Raw genomic sequence first — 18,065 nt, forward strand, 5'->3', positions numbered from 1 at the left:
TCACACAAAGCCACTTGACATCATGCTCAGTACATGTACTGAGCAGCTGGGGGAAGAAGGGGGAGTCCTTAGGGGCTACGGCATTTCTCTCCCTAAGTAACCATTACACGTGACAGAGCCCTGCTTTCCCAGAGGTGGCTCAACACCTGCCCGCCGAAAAGGAGGAGTGACTTAATTCCTTGCTTCGCTTCCACGCACAGCTTTTGCTTTACCTATTCAACACCCATGATTTTTCTCACTTTTACCCTTCCAGCTCTCTCCCCCAGCCCACTGAGGGTGGAGTGAGCAAGCAGCTCCCTGGTGCAGAGTTGCCAGCTGGGGCTAAGCCACGGCACGCGCTTGCCCTGGTTTGGCAGGGAGCGGACCGTCGGTCGCCTGGCTCCTGGAGCGCCGGGCTGCTGGGCGGGGGGAGGCCACCAAAGATGAGGAGCAGGGCACAGGACAGTAGGAGGAGAGAAGAGAAAAGCGGCATGCGGCTGGACGGGGCGGGGAGGGGGCGTGTGTGCGCGTAGTGAGAAGGCACGAGGCAGGGAACAGGACGGCCAGGGAGCCTGACGGAGGCGGAGCTAGAAGCAGCAGAGAGAGGGGAAGAGAGGCAGCAGAAAGAGGGAAGAGCAGGACACAGACCAACAAAGAAGGAGGAGGAGCAGGCTGGAAACGCACAAAGAACCTGGGGCAGGCAGCACGACAGCGCGGGAGGAAAGAAGAATAGGGGCAGGAAGCTGGACCGAGCGAGGTGGAGAAAGACAAGAAAAGCGACAAGAACAGGGCAGAGAGGGAAGAATGAAGCCGCGAGGACAGGGAGCCGAGAGAGCCAACGACGGAGGGAAGGAGCCGGGGAGGGACCACCACAAAACAAACCAGGGGGCTACGTGGTACAGAGCGTGAGAAGGGAGAGAATTAACAATTAGGGACAGGGAGTCAGAGAAAAACCAAAAAAGCACAGAGGGAGAGGGAGAGCATAAGGAATCGTAATGCGTCGAGAAAGGAGAGAGAAACAAGCCTAAAATAGGGTCATGGGGAAGCCAGAGACGGCAAGATGGCGAAAGGCGAAAAGCTACAGGTTACAGGGCAGAGAGGGAAGAATTAACGAATAGACACAGAAGCGAGCGGGGCAGAAAGCGATGGAGAAAGGCTAAAGATCACAGGGCCAACAGGGAAGAGAGGGAGGAATTTGAAAAACAGGGGCAAGAAGCCAGAGAGAGGGAGAGGCAACAATAAAATGGGGACGGGCCACGGGGCAGCGAGGAGGGAACCGATGAATCAGAAGAGGAGACCAGAGAGAACACAATGTAGAACGGAAAAAAGGAACAGCAATGGCCTACAGGGAAGGAGGAATTAAAGATCAGGCACTGGGAGGCAGACAGAGACAAATGAAGAAACAAGTAAGAAAACCAACAGCAATGGGCTACCAAGAGAGAGAGGGAGGAAATAAAACATAGCAGCAAGGAGCTGGACAGGGAGAGATGAGGACAACCAAACAGCACGGGTCTACGTGACAGAGACCGTGGAATTAGAACACAGAGGGAGGGAGCCGGACAGAGAGGGGCCGAGAGAAAAAGCTAGGCAGGCTAGAGTGGGCAGAGGCGGGAATTAAAACCTAGGGACAGGGAGCTGGGCAGAGAGATGGAGATGACAGGGAAGAGCGGTGGGTGCAGGAAGAGCAGGAATTCATGACTAGGGAAAGGGAGCTGGACAGAGAAGAACTCAGAAAGGCAAGAAGAGTAGCAGGGTACAGAGCAGAGAAGACGAATTGAAAAGCGCGGGGGGAGCGTTGAGGCAGACAGAGAGAGATTAAGAAAAAAGTCACGGGCCACGTGGCAAAGCAGGAGGAATTCAGAAACGCGGATGGGACCCAAGGAAGAGTGAGCTGGTGAAGGCTAACGGGCGTTAAAAGTGAGGGACGGGGAGCTGGGAAAAACGAGGCAGAGAAAAAAACAGAATCGCAGAGAGAATCACACAAAGCCACTTGACATCATGCTCAGTACATGTACTGAGCAGCTGGGGGAAGAAGGGGGAGTCCTTAGGGGCTACGGCATTTCTCTCCCTAAGTAACCATTACACGTGACAGAGCCCTGCTTTCCCAGAGGTGGCTCAACACCTGCCCGCCGAAAAGGAGGAGTGACTTAATTCCTTGCTTCGCTTCCACGCACAGCTTTTGCTTTACCTATTCAACACCCATGATTTTTCTCACTTTTACCCTTCCAGCTCTCTCCCCCAGCCCACTGAGGGTGGAGTGAGCAAGCAGCTCCCTGGTGCAGAGTTGCCAGCTGGGGCTAAGCCACGGCACACGCTTGCCCTGGTTTGGCAGGGAGCGGACCGTCGGTCGCCTGGCTCCTGGAGCGCCGGGCTGCTGGGCGGGGGGAGGCCACCAAAGATGAGGAGCAGGGCACAGGACAGTAGGAGGAGAGAAGAGAAAAGCGGCATGCGGCTGGACGGGGCGGGGAGGGGGCGTGTGTGCGCGTAGTGAGAAGGCACGAGGCAGGGAACAGGACGGCCAGGGAGCCTGACGGAGGCGGAGCTAGAAGCAGCAGAGAGAGGGGAAGAGAGGCAGCAGAAAGAGGGAAGAGCAGGACACAGACCAACAAAGAAGGAGGAGGAGCAGGCTGGAAACGCACAAAGAACCTGGGGCAGGCAGCACGACAGCGCGGGAGGAAAGAAGAATAGGGGCAGGAAGCTGGACCGAGCGAGGTGGAGAAAGACAAGAAAAGCGACAAGAACAGGGCAGAGAGGGAAGAATGAAGCCGCGAGGACAGGGAGCCGAGAGAGCCAACGACGGAGGGAAGGAGCCGGGGAGGGACCACCACAAAACAAACCAGGGGGCTACGTGGTACAGAGCGTGAGAAGGGAGAGAATTAACAATTAGGGACAGGGAGTCAGAGAAAAACCAAAAAAGCACAGAGGGAGAGGGAGAGCATAAGGAATCGTAATGCGTCGAGAAAGGAGAGAGAAACAAGCCTAAAATAGGGTCATGGGGAAGCCAGAGACGGCAAGATGGCGAAAGGCGAAAAGCTACAGGATACAGGGCAGAGAGGGAAGAATTAACGAATAGACACAGAAGCGAGCGGGGCAGAAAGCGATGGAGAAAGGCTAAAGATCACAGGGCCAACAGGGAAGAGAGGGAGGAATTTGAAAAACAGGGGCAAGAAGCCAGAGAGAGGGAGAGGCAACAATAAAATGGGGACGGGCCACGGGGCAACGAGGAGGGAACCGATGAATCGGAAGAGGAGACCAGAGAGAACACAATGTAGAACGGAAAAAAGGAACAGCAATGGCCTACAGGGAAGGAGGAATTAAAGATCAGGCACTGGGAGGCAGACAGAGACAAATGAAGAAACAAGTAAGAAAACCAACAGCAATGGGCTACCAAGAGAGAGAGGGAGGAAATAAAACATAGCAGCAAGGAGCTGGACAGAGAGAGATGAGGACAACCAAACAGCACGGGTCTACGTGACAGAGACCGTGGAATTAGAACACAGAGGGAGGGAGCCGGACAGAGAGGGGCCGAGAGAAAAAGCTAGGCAGGCTAGAGTGGGCAGAGGCGGGAATTAAAACCTAGGGACAGGGAGCTGGGCAGAGAGATGGAGATGACAGGGAAGAGCGGTGGGTGCAGGAAGAGCAGGAATTCATGACTAGGGAAAGGGAGCTGGACAGAGAAGAACTCAGAAAGGCAAGAAGAGTAGCAGGGTACAGAGCAGAGAAGACGAATTGAAAAGCGCGGGGGGAGCGTTGAGGCAGACAGAGAGAGATTAAGAAAAAAGTCACGGGCCACATGGCAAAGCAGGAGGAATTCAGAAACGCGGATGGGACCCAAGGAAGAGTGAGCTGGTGAAGGCTAACGGGCGTTAAAAGTGAGGGACGGGGAGCTGGGAAAAACGAGGCAGAGAAAAAAACAGAATCGCAGAGAGAATCACACAAAGCCACTTGACATCATGCTCAGTACATGTACTGAGCAGCTGGGGGAAGAAGGGGGAGTCCTTAGGGGCTACGGCATTTCTCTCCCTAAGTAACCATTACACGTGACAGAGCCCTGCTTTCCCAGAGGTGGCTCAACACCTGCCCGCCGAAAAGGAGGAGTGACTTAATTCCTTGCTTCGCTTCCACGCACAGCTTTTGCTTTACCTATTCAACACCCATGATTTTTCTCACTTTTACCCTTCCAGCTCTCTCCCCCAGCCCACTGAGGGTGGAGTGAGCAAGCAGCTCCCTGGTGCAGAGTTGCCAGCTGGGGCTAAGCCACGGCACGCGCTTGCCCTGGTTTGGCAGGGAGCGGACCGTCGGTCGCCTGGCTCCTGGAGCGCCGGGCTGCTGGGCGGGGGGAGGCCACCAAAGATGAGGAGCAGGGCACAGGACAGTAGGAGGAGAGAAGAGAAAAGCGGCATGCGGCTGGACGGGGCGGGGAGGGGGCGTGTGTGCGCGTAGTGAGAAGGCACGAGGCAGGGAACAGGACGGCCAGGGAGCCTGACGGAGGCGGAGCTAGAAGCAGCAGAGAGAGGGGAAGAGAGGCAGCAGAAAGAGGGAAGAGCAGGACACAGACCAACAAAGAAGGAGGAGGAGCAGGCTGGAAACGCACAAAGAACCTGGGGCAGGCAGCACGACAGCGCGGGAGGAAAGAAGAATAGGGGCAGGAAGCTGGACCGAGCGAGGTGGAGAAAGACAAGAAAAGCGACAAGAACAGGGCAGAGAGGGAAGAATGAAGCCGCGAGGACAGGGAGCCGAGAGAGCCAACGACGGAGGGAAGGAGCCGGGGAGGGACCACCACAAAACAAACCAGGGGGCTACGTGGTACAGAGCGTGAGAAGGGAGAGAATTAACAATTAGGGACAGGGAGTCAGAGAAAAACCAAAAAAGCACAGAGGGAGAGGGAGAGCATAAGGAATCGTAATGCGTCGAGAAAGGAGAGAGAAACAAGCCTAAAATAGGGTCATGGGGAAGCCAGAGACGGCAAGATGGCGAAAGGCGAAAAGCTACAGGATACAGGGCAGAGAGGGAAGAATTAACGAATAGACACAGAAGCGAGCGGGGCAGAAAGCGATGGAGAAAGGCTAAAGATCACAGGGCCAACAGGGAAGAGAGGGAGGAATTTGAAAAACAGGGGCAAGAAGCCAGAGAGAGGGAGAGGCAACAATAAAATGGGGACGGGCCACGGGGCAGCGAGGAGGGAACCGATGAATCGGAAGAGGAGACCAGAGAGAACACAATGTAGAACGGAAAAAAGGAACAGCAATGGCCTACAGGGAAGGAGGAATTAAAGATCAGGCACTGGGAGGCAGACAGAGACAAATGAAGAAACAAGTAAGAAAACCAACAGCAATGGGCTACCAAGAGAGAGAGGGAGGAAATAAAACATAGCAGCAAGGAGCTGGACAGAGAGAGATGAGGACAACCAAACAGCACGGGTCTACGTGACAGAGACCGTGGAATTAGAACACAGAGGGAGGGAGCCGGACAGAGAGGGGCCGAGAGAAAAAGCTAGGCAGGCTAGAGTGGGCAGAGGCGGGAATTAAAACCTAGGGACAGGGAGCTGGGCAGAGAGATGGAGATGACAGGGAAGAGCGGTGGGTGCAGGAAGAGCAGGAATTCATGACTAGGGAAAGGGAGCTGGACAGAGAAGAACTCAGAAAGGCAAGAAGAGTAGCAGGGTACAGAGCAGAGAAGACGAATTGAAAAGCGCGGGGGGAGCGTTGAGGCAGACAGAGAGAGATTAAGAAAAAAGTCACGGGCCACGTGGCAAAGCAGGAGGAATTCAGAAACGCGGATGGGACCCAAGGAAGAGTGAGCTGGTGAAGGCCAACGGGTGTTAAAAGTGAGGGACGGGGAGCTGGGAAAAACGAGGCAGAGAAAAAACAGAATCGCAGAGAGAATCACACAAAGCCATTTGACATCATGCTCAGTACATGTACTGAGCAGCTGGGGGAAGAAGGGGGAGTCCTTAGGGGCTACGGCATTTCTCTCCCTAAGTAACCATTACACGTGACAGAGCCCTGCTTTCCCAGAGGTGGCTCAACACCTGCCCGCCGAAAAGGAGGAGTGACTTAATTCCTTGCTTCGCTTCCACGCACAGCTTTTGCTTTACCTATTCAACACCCATGATTTTTCTCACTTTTACCCTTCCAGCTCTCTCCCCCAGCCCACTGAGGGTGGAGTGAGCAAGCAGCTCCCTGGTGCAGAGTTGCCAGCTGGGGCTAAGCCACGGCACGCGCTTGCCCTGGTTTGGCAGGGAGCGGACCGTCGGTCGCCTGGCTCCTGGAGCGCCGGGCTGCTGGGCGGGGGGAGGCCACCAAAGATGAGGAGCAGGGCACAGGACAGTAGGAGGAGAGAAGAGAAAAGCGGCATGCGGCTGGACGGGGCGGGGAGGGGGCGTGTGTGCGCGTAGTGAGAAGGCACGAGGCAGGGAACAGGACGGCCAGGGAGCCTGACGGAGGCGGAGCTAGAAGCAGCAGAGAGAGGGGAAGAGAGGCAGCAGAAAGAGGGAAGAGCAGGACACAGACCAACAAAGAAGGAGGAGGAGCAGGCTGGAAACGCACAAAGAACCTGGGGCAGGCAGCACGACAGCGCGGGAGGAAAGAAGAATAGGGGCAGGAAGCTGGACCGAGCGAGATGGAGAAAGACAAGAAAAGCGACAAGAACAGGGCAGAGAGGGAAGAATGAAGCCGCGAGGACAGGGAGCCGAGAGAGCCAACGACGGAGGGAAGGAGCCGGGGAGGGACCACCACAAAACAAACCAGGGGGCTACGTGGTACAGAGCGTGAGAAGGGAGAGAATTAACAATTAGGGACAGGGAGTCAGAGAAAAACCAAAAAAGCACAGAGGGAGAGGGAGAGCATAAGGAATCGTAATGCATCGAGAAAGGAGAGAGAAACAAGCCTAAAATAGGGTCATGGGGAAGCCAGAGACGGCAAGATGGCGAAAGGTGAAAAGCTACAGGTTACAGGGCAGAGAGGGAAGAATTAACGAATAGACACAGAAGCGAGCGGGGCAGAAAGCGATGGAGAAAGGCTAAAGATCACAGGGCCAACAGGGAAGAGAGGGAGGAATTTGAAAAACAGGGGCAAGAAGCCAGAGAGAGGGAGAGGCAACAATAAAATGGGGACGGGCCACGGGGCAGCGAGGAGGGAACCGATGAATCAGAAGAGGAGACCAGAGAGAACACAATGTAGAACGGAAAAAAGGAACAGCAATGGCCTACAGGGAAGGAGGAATTAAAGATCAGGCACTGGGAGGCAGACAGAGACAAATGAAGAAACAAGTAAGAAAACCAACAGCAATGGGCTACCAAGAGAGAGAGGGAGGAAATAAAACATAGCAGCAAGGAGCTGGACAGGGAGAGATGAGGACAACCAAACAGCACGGGTCTACGTGACAGAGACCGTGGAATTAGAACACAGAGGGAGGGAGCCGGACAGAGAGGGGCCGAGAGAAAAAGCTAGGCAGGCTAGAGTGGGCAGAGGCGGGAATTAAAACCTAGGGACAGGGAGCTGGGCAGAGAGATGGAGATGACAGGGAAGAGCGGTGGGTGCAGGAAGAGCAGGAATTCATGACTAGGGAAAGGGAGCTGGACAGAGAAGAACTCAGAAAGGCAAGAAGAGTAGCAGGGTACAGAGCAGAGAAGACGAATTGAAAAGCGCGGGGGGAGCGTTGAGGCAGACAGAGAGAGATTAAGAAAAAAGTCACGGGCCACGTGGCAAAGCAGGAGGAATTCAGAAACGCGGATGGGACCCAAGGAAGAGTGAGCTGGTGAAGGCTAACGGGCGTTAAAAGTGAGGGACGGGGAGCTGGGAAAAACGAGGCAGAGAAAAAAACAGAATCGCAGAGAGAATCACACAAAGCCACTTGACATCATGCTCAGTACATGTACTGAGCAGCTGGGGGAAGAAGGGGGAGTCCTTAGGGGCTACGGCATTTCTCTCCCTAAGTAACCATTACACGTGACAGAGCCCTGCTTTCCCAGAGGTGGCTCAACACCTGCCCGCCGAAAAGGAGGAGTGACTTAATTCCTTGCTTCGCTTCCACGCACAGCTTTTGCTTTACCTATTCAACACCCATGATTTTTCTCACTTTTACCCTTCCAGCTCTCTCCCCCAGCCCACTGAGGGTGGAGTGAGCAAGCAGCTCCCTGGTGCAGAGTTGCCAGCTGGGGCTAAGCCACGGCACACGCTTGCCCTGGTTTGGCAGGGAGCGGACCGTCGGTCGCCTGGCTCCTGGAGCGCCGGGCTGCTGGGCGGGGGGAGGCCACCAAAGATGAGGAGCAGGGCACAGGACAGTAGGAGGAGAGAAGAGAAAAGCGGCATGCGGCTGGACGGGGCGGGGAGGGGGCGTGTGTGCGCGTAGTGAGAAGGCACGAGGCAGGGAACAGGACGGCCAGGGAGCCTGACGGAGGCGGAGCTAGAAGCAGCAGAGAGAGGGGAAGAGAGGCAGCAGAAAGCGGGAAGAGCAGGACACAGACCAACAAAGAAGGAGGAGGAGCAGGCTGGAAACGCACAAAGAACCTGGGGCAGGCAGCACGACAGCGCGGGAGGAAAGAAGAATAGGGGCAGGAAGCTGGACCGAGCGAGATGGAGAAAGACAAGAAAAGCGACAAGAACAGGGCAGAGAGGGAAGAATGAAGCCGCGAGGACAGGGAGCCGAGAGAGCCAACGACGGAGGGAAGGAGCCGGGGAGGGACCACCACAAAACAAACCAGGGGGCTACGTGGTACAGAGCGTGAGAAGGGAGAGAATTAACAATTAGGGACAGGGAGTCAGAGAAAAACCAAAAAAGCACAGAGGGAGAGGGAGAGCATAAGGAATCGTAATGCGTCGAGAAAGGAGAGAGAAACAAGCCTAAAATAGGGTCATGGGGAAGCCAGAGACGGCAAGATGGCGAAAGGCGAAAAGCTACAGGATACAGGGCAGAGAGGGAAGAATTAACGAATAGACACAGAAGCGAGCGGGGCAGAAAGCGATGGAGAAAGGCTAAAGATCACAGGGCCAACAGGGAAGAGAGGGAGGAATTTGAAAAACAGGGGCAAGAAGCCAGAGAGAGGGAGAGGCAACAATAAAATGGGGACGGGCCACGGGGCAGCGAGGAGGGAACCGATGAATCAGAAGAGGAGACCAGAGAGAACACAATGTAGAACGGAAAAAAGGAACAGCAATGGCCTACAGGGAAGGAGGAATTAAAGATCAGTCACTGGGAGGCAGACAGAGACAAATGAAGAAACAAGTAAGAAAACCAACAGCAATGGGCTACCAAGAGAGAGAGGGAGGAAATAAAACATAGCAGCAAGGAGCTGGACAGAGAGAGATGAGGACAACCAAACAGCACGGGTCTACGTGACAGAGACCGTGGAATTAGAACACAGAGGGAGGGAGCCGGACAGAGAGGGGCCGAGAGAAAAAGCTAGGCAGGCTAGAGTGGGCAGAGGCGGGAATTAAAACCTAGGGACAGGGAGCTGGGCAGAGAGATGGAGATGACAGGGAAGAGCGGTGGGTGCAGGAAGAGCAGGAATTCATGACTAGGGAAAGGGAGCTGGACAGAGAAGAACTCAGAAAGGCAAGAAGAGTAGCAGGGTACAGAGCAGAGAAGACGAATTGAAAAGCGCGGGGGGAGCGTTGAGGCAGACAGAGAGAGATTAAGAAAAAAGTCACGGGCCACATGGCAAAGCAGGAGGAATTCAGAAACGCGGATGGGACCCAAGGAAGAGTGAGCTGGTGAAGGCCAACGGGCGTTAAAAGTGAGGGACGGGGAGCTGGGAAAAACGAGGCAGAGAAAAAACAGAATCGCAGAGAGAATCACACAAAGCCACTTGACATCATGCTCAGTACATGTACTGAGCAGCTGGGGGAAGAAGGGGGAGTCCTTAGGGGCTACGGCATTTCTCTCCCTAAGTAACCATTACACGTGACAGAGCCCTGCTTTCCCAGAGGTGGCTCAACACCTGCCCGCCGAAAAGGAGGAGTGACTTAATTCCTTGCTTCGCTTCCACGCACAGCTTTTGCTTTACCTATTCAACACCCATGATTTTTCTCACTTTTACCCTTCCAGCTCTCTCCCCCAGCCCACTGAGGGTGGAGTGAGCAAGCAGCTCCCTGGTGCAGAGTTGCCAGCTGGGGCTAAGCCACGGCACGCGCTTGCCCTGGTTTGGCAGGGAGCGGACCGTCGGTCGCCTGGCTCCTGGAGCGCCGGGCTGCTGGGCGGGGGGAGGCCACCAAAGATGAGGAGCAGGGCACAGGACAGTAGGAGGAGAGAAGAGAAAAGCGGCATGCGGCTGGACGGGGCGGGGAGGGGGCGTGTGTGCGCGTAGTGAGAAGGCACGAGGCAGGGAACAGGACGGCCAGGGAGCCTGACGGAGGCGGAGCTAGAAGCAGCAGAGAGAGGGGAAGAGAGGCAGCAGAAAGAGGGAAGAGCAGGACACAGACCAACAAAGAAGGAGGAGGAGCAGGCTGGAAACGCACAAAGAACCTGGGGCAGGCAGCACGACAGCGCGGGAGGAAAGAAGAATAGGGGCAGGAAGCTGGACCGAGCGAGGTGGAGAAAGACAAGAAAAGCGACAAGAACAGGGCAGAGAGGGAAGAATGAAGCCGCGAGGACAGGGAGCCGAGAGAGCCAACGACGGAGGGAAGGAGCCGGGGAGGGACCACCACAAAACAAACCAGGGGGCTACGTGGTACAGAGCGTGAGAAGGGAGAGAATTAACAATTAGGGACAGGGAGTCAGAGAAAAACCAAAAAAGCACAGAGGGAGAGGGAGAGCATAAGGAATCGTAATGCGTCGAGAAAGGAGAGAGAAACAAGCCTAAAATAGGGTCATGGGGAAGCCAGAGACGGCAAGACGGCGAAAGGCGAAAAGCTACAGGATACAGGGCAGAGAGGGAAGAATTAACGAATAGACACAGAAGCGAGCGGGGCAGAAAGCGATGGAGAAAGGCTAAAGATCACAGGGCCAACAGGGAAGAGAGGGAGGAATTTGAAAAACAGGGGCAAGAAGCCAGAGAGAGGGAGAGGCAACAATAAAATGGGGACGGGCCACGGGGCAGCGAGGAGGGAACCGATGAATCAGAAGAGGAGACCAGAGAGAACACAATGTAGAACGGAAAAAAGGAACAGCAATGGCCTACAGGGAAGGAGGAATTAAAGATCAGGCACTGGGAGGCAGACAGAGACAAATGAAGAAACAAGTAAGAAAACCAACAGCAATGGGCTACCAAGAGAGAGAGGGAGGAAATAAAACATAGCAGCAAGGAGCTGGACAGGGAGAGATGAGGACAACCAAACAGCACGGGTCTACGTGACAGAGACCGTGGAATTAGAACACAGAGGGAGGGAGCCGGACAGAGAGGGGCCGAGAGAAAAAGCTAGGCAGGCTAGAGTGGGCAGAGGCGGGAATTAAAACCTAGGGACAGGGAGCTGGGCAGAGAGATGGAGATGACAGGGAAGAGCGGTGGGTGCAGGAAGAGCAGGAATTCATGACTAGGGAAAGGGAGCTGGACAGAGAAGAACTCAGAAAGGCAAGAAGAGTAGCAGGGTACAGAGCAGAGAAGACGAATTGAAAAGCGCGGGGGGAGCGTTGAGGCAGACAGAGAGAGATTAAGAAAAAAGTCACGGGCCACATGGCAAAGCAGGAGGAATTCAGAAACGCGGATGGGACCCAAGGAAGAGTGAGCTGGTGAAGGCCAACGGGCGTTAAAAGTGAGGGACGGGGAGCTGGGAAAAACGAGGCAGAGAAAAAACAGAATCGCAGAGAGAATCACACAAAGCCATTTGACATCATGCTCAGTACATGTACTGAGCAGCTGGGGGAAGAAGGGGGAGTCCTTAGGGGCTACGGCATTTCTCTCCCTAAGTAACCATTACACGTGACAGAGCCCTGCTTTCCCAGAGGTGGCTCAACACCTGCCCGCCGAAAAGGAGGAGTGACTTAATTCCTTGCTTCGCTTCCACGCACAGCTTTTGCTTTACCTATTCAACACCCATGATTTTTCTCACTTTTACCCTTCCAGCTCTCTCCCCCAGCCCACTGAGGGTGGAGTGAGCAAGCAGCTCCCTGGTGCAGAGTTGCCAGCTGGGGCTAAGCCACGGCACGCGCTTGCCCTGGTTTGGCAGGGAGCGGACCGTCGGTCGCCTGGCTCCTGGAGCGCCGGGCTGCTGGGCGGGGGGAGGCCACCAAAGATGAGGAGCAGGGCACAGGACAGTAGGAGGAGAGAAGAGAAAAGCGGCATGCGGCTGGACGGGGCGGGGAGGGGGCGTGTGTGCGCGTAGTGAGAAGGCACGAGGCAGGGAACAGGACGGCCAGGGAGCCTGACGGAGGCGGAGCTAGAAGCAGCAGAGAGAGGGGAAGAGAGGCAGCAGAAAGAGGGAAGAGCAGGACACAGACCAACAAAGAAGGAGGAGGAGCAGGCTGGAAACGCACAAAGAACCTGGGGCAGGCAGCACGACAGCGCGGGAGGAAAGAAGAATAGGGACAGGAAGCTGGACCGAGCGAGATGGAGAAAGACAAGAAAAGCGACAAGAACAGGGCAGAGAGGGAAGAATGAAGCCGCGAGGACAGGGAGCCGAGAGAGCCAACGACGGAGGGAAGGAGCCGGGGAGGGACCACCACAAAACAAACCAGGGGGCTACGTGGTACAGAGCGTGAGAAGGGAGAGAATTAACAATTAGGGACAGGGAGTCAGAGAAAAACCAAAAAACCACAGAGGGAGAGGGAGAGCATAAGGAATCGTAATGCGTCGAGAAAGGAGAGAGAAACAAGCCTAAAATAGGGTCATGGGGAAGCCAGAGACGGCAAGATGGCGAAAGGCGAAAAGCTACAGGTTACAGGGCAGAGAGGGAAGAATTAACGAATAGACACAGAAGCGAGCGGGGCAGAAAGCGATGGAGAAAGGCTAAAGATCACAGGGCCAACAGGGAAGAGAGGGAGGAATTTGAAAAACAGGGGCAAGAAGCCAGAGAGAGGGAGAGGCAACAATAAAATGGGGACGGGCCACGGGGCAGCGAGGAGGGAACCGATGAATCAGAAGAGGAGACCAGAGAGAACACAATGTAGAACGGAAAAAAGGAACAGCAATGGCCTACAGGGAAGGAGGAATTAAAGATCAGGCACTGGGAGGCAGACAGAGACAAATGAAGAAACAAGTAAGAAAACCAACAGCAATGGGCTACCAAGAGAGAGAGGGAGGAAATAAAACATAGCAGCAAGGAGCTGGACAGGGAGAGATGAGGACAAACAAACAGCACGGGTCTACGTGACAGAGACCGTGGAATTAGAACACAGAGGGAGGGAGCCGGACAGAGAGGGGCCGAGAGAAAAAGCTAGGCAGGCTAGAGTGGGCAGAGGCGGGAATTAAAACCTAGGGACAGGGAGCTGGGCAGAGAGATGGAGATGACAGGGAAGAGCGGTGGGTGCAGGAAGAGCAGGAATTCATGACTAGGGAAAGGGAGCTGGACAGAGAAGAACTCAGAAAGGCAAGAAGAGTAGCAGGGTACAGAGCAGAGAAGACGAATTGAAAAGCGCGGGGGGAGCATTGAGGCAGACAGAGAGAGATTAAGGAAAAAGTCACGGGCCACGTGGCAAAGCAGGAGGAATTCAGAAACGCGGATGGGACCCAAGGAAGAGTGAGCTGTGAAGGCCAACGGGCGTTAAAAGTGAGGGACGGGGAGCTGGGAAAAACGAGGCAGAGAAAAAACAGAATCGCAGAGAGAATCACACAAAGCCACTTGACATCATGCTCAGTACATGTACTGAGCAGCTGGGGGAAGAAGGGGGAGTCCTTAGGGGCTACGGCATTTCTCTCCCTAAGTAACCATTACACGTGACAGAGCCCTGCTTTCCCAGAGGTGGCTCAACACCTGCCCGCCGAAAAGGAGGAGTGACTTAATTCCTTGCTTCGCTTCCACGCACAGCTTTTGCTTTACCTATTCAACACCCATGATTTTTCTCACTTTTACCCTTCCAGCTCTCTCCCCCAGCCCACTGAGGGTGGAGTGAGCAAGCAGCTCCCTGGTGCAGAGTTGCCAGCTGGGGCTAAGCCACGGCACGCGCTTGCCCTGGTTTGGCAGGGAGCGGACCGTCGGTCGCCTGGCTCCTGGAGCGCCGGGCTGCTGGGCGGGGGGAGGCCACCAAAGATGAGGAGCAGGGCACAGGACAGTAGGAGGAGAGAAGAGAAAAGCGGCATGCGGCTGGACGGGGCGGGGAGGGGGCGTGTGTGCGCGTAGTGAGAAGGCACGAGGCAGGGAACAGGACGGCCAGGGAGCCTGACGGAGGCGGAGCTAGAAGCAGCAGAGAGAGGGGAAGAGAGGCAGCAGAAAGAGGGAAGAGCAGGACACAGACCAACAAAGAAGGAGGAGGAGCAGGCTGGAAACGCACAAAGAACCTGGGGCAGGCAGCACGACAGCGCGGGAGGAAAGAAGAATAGGGGCAGGAAGCTGGACCGAGCGAGGTGGAGAAAGACAAGAAAAGCGACAAGAACAGGGCAGAGAGGGAAGAATGAAGCCGCGAGGACAGGGAGCCAAGAGAGCCAACGACGGAGGGAAGGAGCCGGGGAGGGACCACCACAAAACAAACCAGGGGGCTACGTGGTACAGAGCGTGAGAAGGGAGAGAATTAACAATTAGGGACAGGGAGTCAGAGAAAAACCAAAAAAGCACAGAGGGAGAGGGAGAGCATAAGGAATCGTAATGCGTCGAGAAAGGAGAGAGAAACAAGCCTAAAATAGGGTCATGGGGAAGCCAGAGACGGCAAGATGGCGAAAGGCGAAAAGCTACAGGATACAGGGCAGAGAGGGAAGAATTAACGAATAGACACAGAAGCGAGCGGGGCAGAAAGCGATGGAGAAAGGCTAAAGATCACAGGGCCAACAGGGAAGAGAGGGAGGAATTTGAAAAACAGGGGCAAGAAGCCAGAGAGAGGGAGAGGCAACAATAAAATGGGGACGGGCCACGGGGCAGCGAGGAGGGAACCGATGAATCAGAAGAGGAGACCAGAGAGAACACAATGTAGAACGGAAAAAAGGAACAGCAATGGCCTACAGGGAAGGAGGAATTAAAGATCAGTCACTGGGAGGCAGACAGAGACAAATGAAGAAACAAGTAAGAAAACCAACAGCAATGGGCTACCAAGAGAGAGAGGGAGGAAATAAAACATAGCAGCAAGGAGCTGGACAGGGAGAGATGAGGACAACCAAACAGCACGGGTCTACGTGACAGAGACCGTGGAATTAGAACACAGAGGGAGGGAGCCGGACAGAGAGGGGCCGAGAGAAAAAGCTAGGCAGGCTAGAGTGGGCAGAGGCGGGAATTAAAACCTAGGGACAGGGAGCTGGGCAGAGAGATGGAGATGACAGGGAAGAGCGGTGGGTGCAGGAAGAGCAGGAATTCATGACTAGGGAAAGGGAGCTGGACAGAGAAGAACTCAGAAAGGCAAGAAGAGTAGCAGGGTACAGAGCAGAGAAGACGAATTGAAAAGCGCGGGGGGAGCATTGAGGCAGACAGAGAGAGATTAAGGAAAAAGTCACGGGCCACGTGGCAAAGCAGGAGGAATTCAGAAACGCGGACGGGACCCAAGGAAGAGTGAGCTGGTGAAGGCTAACGGGCGTTAAAAGTGAGGGACGGGGAGCTGGGAAAAACGAGGCAGAGAAAAAACAGAATCGCAGAGAGAATCACACAAAGCCATTTGACATCATGCTCAGTATGTACTGAGCAGCTGGGGGAAGAAGGGGGAGTCCTTAGGGGCTACGGCATTTCTCTCCCTAAGTAACCATTACACGTGACAGAGCCCTGCTTTCCCAGAGGTGGCTCAACACCTGGCCGCCGAAAAGGAGGAGTGACTTAATTCCTTGCTTCGCTTCCACGCACAGCTTTTGCTTTACCTATTCAACACCCATGATTTTTCTCACTTTTACCCTTCCAGCTCTCTCCCCCAGCCCACTGAGGGTGGAGTGAGCAAGCAGCTCCCTGGTGCAGAGTTGCCAGCTGGGGCTAAGCCACGGCACGCGCTTGCCCTGGTTTGGCAGGGAGCGGACCGTCGGTCGCCTGGCTCCTGGAGCGCCGGGCTGCTGGGCGGGGGGAGGCCACCAAAGATGAGGAGCAGGGCACAGGACAGTAGGAGGAGAGAAGAGAAAAGCGGCATGCGGCTGGACGGGGCGGGGAGGGGGCGTGTGTGCGCGTAGTGAGAAGGCACGAGGCAGGGAACAGGACGGCCAGGGAGCCTGACGGAGGCGGAGCTAGAAGCAGCAGAGAGAGGGGAAGAGAGGCAGCAGAAAGAGGGAAGAGCAGGACACAGACCAACAAAGAAGGAGGAGGAGCAGGCTGGAAACGCACAAAGAACCTGGGGCAGGCAGCACGACAGCGCGGGAGGAAAGAAGAATAGGGGCAGGAAGCTGGACCGAGCGAGGTGGAGAAAGACAAGAAAAGCGACAAGAACAGGGCAGAGAGGGAAGAATGAAGCCGCGAGGACAGGGAGCCGAGAGAGCCAACGACGGAGGGAAGGAGCCGGGGAGGGACCACCACAAAACAAACCAGGGGGCTACGTGGTACAGAGCGTGAGAAGGGAGAGAATTAACAATTAGGGACAGGGAGTCAGAGAAAAACCAAAAAAGCACAGAGGGAGAGGGAGAGCATAAGGAATCGTAATGCGTCGAGAAAGGAGAGAGAAACAAGCCTAAAATAGGGTCATGGGGAAGCCAGAGACGGCAAGATGGCGAAAGGCGAAAAGCTACAGGATACAGGGCAGAGAGGGAAGAATTAACGAATAGACACAGAAGCGAGCGGGGCAGAAAGCGATGGAGAAAGGCTAAAGATCACAGGGCCAACAGGGAAGAGAGGGAGGAATTTGAAAAACAGGGGCAAGAAGCCAGAGAGAGGGAGAGGCAACAATAAAATGGGGACGGGCCACGGGGCAGCGAGGAGGGAACCGATGAATCAGAAGAGGAGACCAGAGAGAACACAATGTAGAACGGAAAAAAGGAACAGCAATGGCCTACAGGGAAGGAGGAATTAAAGATCAGGCACTGGGAGGCAGACAGAGACAAATGAAGAAACAAGTGAAAAAACCAACAGCAATGGGCTACCAAGAGAGAGAGGGAGGAAATAAAACATAGCAGCAAGGAGCTGGACAGAGAGAGATGAGGACAAACAAACAGCACGGGTCTACGTGACAGAGACCGTGGAATTAGAACACAGAGGGAGGGAGCCGGACAGAGAGGGGCCGAGAGAAAAAGCTAGGCAGGCTAGAGTGGGCAGAGGCGGGAATTAAAACCTAGGGACAGGGAGCTGGGCAGAGAGATGGAGATGACAGGGAGGAGCGGTGGGTGCAGGAAGAGCAGGAATTCATGACTAGGGAAAGGGAGCTGGACAGAGAAGAACTCAGAAAGGCAAGAAGAGTAGCAGGGTACAGAGCAGAGAAGACGAATTGAAAAGCGCGGGGGGAGCGTTGAGGCAGACAGAGAGAGATTAAGAAAAAAGTCACGGGCCACATGGCAAAGCAGGAGGAATTCAGAAACGCGGATGGGACCCAAGGAAGAGTGAGCTGGTGAAGGCCAACGGGCGTTAAAAGTGAGGGACGGGGAGCTGGGAAAAACGAGGCAGAGAAAAAACAGAATCGCAGAGAGAATCACACAAAGCCATTTGACATCATGCTCAGTACATGTACTGAGCAGCTGGGGGAAGAAGGGGGAGTCCTTAGGGGCTACGGCATTTCTCTCCCTAAGTAACCATTACACGTGACAGAGCCCTGCTTTCCCAGAGGTGGCTCAACACCTGCCCGCCGAAAAGGAGGAGTGACTTAATTCCTTGCTTCGCTTCCACGCACAGCTTTTGCTTTACCTATTCAACACCCATGATTTTTCTCACTTTTACCCTTCCAGCTCTCTCCCCCAGCCCACTGAGGGTGGAGTGAGCAAGCAGCTCCCTGGTGCAGAGTTGCCAGCTGGGGCTAAGCCACGGCACACGCTTGCCCTGGTTTGGCAGGGAGCGGACCGTCGGTCGCCTGGCTCCTGGAGCGCCGGGCTGCTGGGCGGGGGGAGGCCACCAAAGATGAGGAGCAGGGCACAGGACAGTAGGAGGAGAGAAGAGAAAAGCGGCATGCGGCTG

This window comes from Phalacrocorax aristotelis, chromosome 9 (assembly GCF_949628215.1).
Source record: "Phalacrocorax aristotelis chromosome 9, bGulAri2.1, whole genome shotgun sequence".
NCBI classification, from domain to species: Eukaryota; Metazoa; Chordata; class Aves; order Suliformes; family Phalacrocoracidae; genus Phalacrocorax; species Phalacrocorax aristotelis.